The following is a 2,992-nucleotide window of genomic DNA, read 5'->3' on the forward strand; positions in this document are numbered from 1 at the left end:
TAGTCAGAGTAACAGAGTGAAAGGTATAAACTAATGTTGAGTTGGGATTGCACAACTCGAGTGAGGTTTGACTCGAGTTTCCCTAAATCACATACTTTAGTTTATTGCATTGATATTTGCAATTTATGAGAATTGATGTGTGTGATCTATTGATTTATAGACAATGTATGTATTGAGTTATAGGCTGATTCGCCTAGTCTTCGGCTGATTCGCCTATTCTTCGGCTGATTCGCTTAGTCCTTGGCTGATTCGCTTATTCTATTGGCTGATTCGCTTATTCTGTTGGCTGAATCGCCCAGATACTGGATATATGCATTATATCGATGCCGTTTAGGGTTGATTCATTCCTATCGACCGAGATTCGATATATTTGTCAATATCCAGACCCCGGGATCCCTAGATTAGGAATGAGTCGAGTCTGAGATGACGCGTCGATTGAGTTGAGTCTGAGATGACGCGTCGATTGAGTAGAGTCTGAGATGACTAGTTGATTTACAGTTTTATATCATTCATGTTTGTTGATTTGCTACATGTTAATGATAGTTGTCATATGCTTTGATATATGTTTTTATATGATTGCATGTCTACATTGTTTATACTGGGATGTATTTCTCACCGGAGTTATCTGGTTGTTGTCTTGTTTTGTATGTGTGCATGACAACAGGTGGGGCAGGACCTGGAGCAGGAAGAGGATGAGAGATTCAGGATTAGCGTGGAGATCCGGACTTAGAGTAGAGTGGTTTAGTACTTGATCTAGTAACTAAACTTTAGTTGAAATAAATAAATGGTGTACAAGATTTGTACCATTAGATGTAAATGCGTATTAGAATTGATTACCTTACGTTTCCGCACTTGTATATCTTGTATATTAAAAAAAAAAAAAATTATGTCCCACATTACCTAGTTGTTATATGTGATCCTAATAACAATTAAGTATTGAATTAGGTTCGGGTCCCCACAATATCCATGTGTGATGTGCAAAGTTTGAGCAGAAACTTGTTAGGTTGATTTTTGAAACGTTTTTAGATCTAAAACTCGAAATTTACTATTCTTTTAAATACGGAAATTTTTCGGTCGCTTTTCTGGAAAAACTTTCAACATATAAATAGTAGAACTTTTTTATACCTTCGATTTGATATAAAATTAAAAATATTTGGACGAAAATTGAGTGAGTAATGATCGTTTTTGTGGGACTGCTCAAACTGTTTTTTCTGAAAATATATGCTATTGACGTTTTCTTGAAGTTTTGTTGTTGCAGTCTTCGTTGGGGGTCGACGGGTGATCACTGCTGCATGTAGGTATATTGTTAATGATGTTGGGATGGTTATTGACGTTTCGTTTCGTGTTGTTAGGCACTTGGTAGAATGAGTAGTCGTAAAAATCGTTTTGTTGTCAAAAGTCTTGTTCACGGGTTTATTGTGTCACTTGGGATGTGTGGTTTTTTTGGGGCAATTGTATAGGCTTGAGTCATTATTATAGTATCCTAGGAGGGGTCTCGAGGTGTCAAGTCATGGTCGGGATGATCGAGTTAAGAGAAATAAGCCTTAAGTATATGAATTCCCGTTGGTTTACGTTCACAGAGCCTACACGGACCCCGGCACGGGGTCCGTGCCTTTGTTTTCTTCAAAGTGTCAAGTTGCAGTACCTACACGGACCCTTACACGGATCTAGGCACGAGGTCCGTGTCCTCACTTCTTTTCGAGTATGCTTTTACAGTACCTGCCCAGACCCGGACCCGGACCCGGAGGGGTGCATGGGGTCTGTGTACTCGAGATTTTTGGGAAACATTTTATTGGGTGCCTAGGGATTTATGTCATGGTTTAGTACGATGATTAAACAAGGTCAAGTCCTGAGTGATCTAGAACGTCTTAAGCTATTTATTTGATTCGGTGGTGAGAATGAATACCTACGTCTAAGTTAGGCAAGTTAAGTGTTGAAATTCATGTTAGTATTAGCAGCAGTGGCCCCAAGCGAGATCCAACGAATCCCTCAACGCCAAGTAAGTATGTTCTACGTGCAAAGAAAATACTTTTTAGTTTTTGAGGTATGCCGAATGTCTTGTGACCAAATTATGCATGGGATTGGAAAGCAGTAAAGCATGACTAGGGACCAATCCACATCGTTAAATTATGAACGGGTTTCGATCAGGATTGAAAAGCGGTAAATTATGACCAGGGACCAATCCACCCGTTAAATTATGAACGGAGATCTCATGTATGTGGCAGTGGATCTTCCCTGTCAGCCCAGTACTGTGATTTAGTCTGATCAGGCGCATTTATGTATGAATCACTTGCTTTGAAACACGCCTCTACGCAAAATGATGAAGTTTATGTATGTTCAAGTATGTACAAGTATGAAAGCATGTTTAAGAAAAGTTTCACGTTATGGCACTTCTATGTCATGTATATAAGTTCAAGCTTTTATACGCATGTTAAAGTTTCAAGTGTGTACGCTCTATTTTAAAGTTGCATGTGGTTTTATAACGTATTACTTGTTACTTCCAGTTTATACATGTTGAGTCTTTAGACTCACTATACTTGATCGATGCAGGTGAGGACGCATTTGAGGAGACGAGGGGTGTGGATCAGTGAGTTGGCTTGGACTGAGTGGGAGGCTAAACCCGAGGACCGTCATGTTTTAAGTTTTTATGAATGTTCAAAAATACTCTGATTTATGTTACTGGTTATGAGATTTTAAACAAATGCTTTTGGCAAACTTTACTTTGAGATTTTTTGTGCAACTACTTTGGGATGGACAGTTTGTTTATCGAATTTTGAAGGTTCACGATTTATTTATAAAAAAAATTTATTTTTCCACAAATTTTAAGTAGTTAAAGTACGGTACATTACAGTTGGTATCAGAGCGGTGTTCTTGTAAAGTGTTACGCCTACTGCCAGTTGCGAGAAGCTCACGAAGCCACACCTCAAGTCTGTAAGTTTCAAAGTTTTGAATTATGTTATGTAGCAAGCATTGAGTCGTGATTTCAGCATGT

Source organism: Primulina huaijiensis, chromosome 11 (assembly GCF_012295235.1).
Source record: "Primulina huaijiensis isolate GDHJ02 chromosome 11, ASM1229523v2, whole genome shotgun sequence".
Lineage (NCBI taxonomy): Eukaryota > Viridiplantae > Streptophyta > Magnoliopsida > Lamiales > Gesneriaceae > Primulina > Primulina huaijiensis.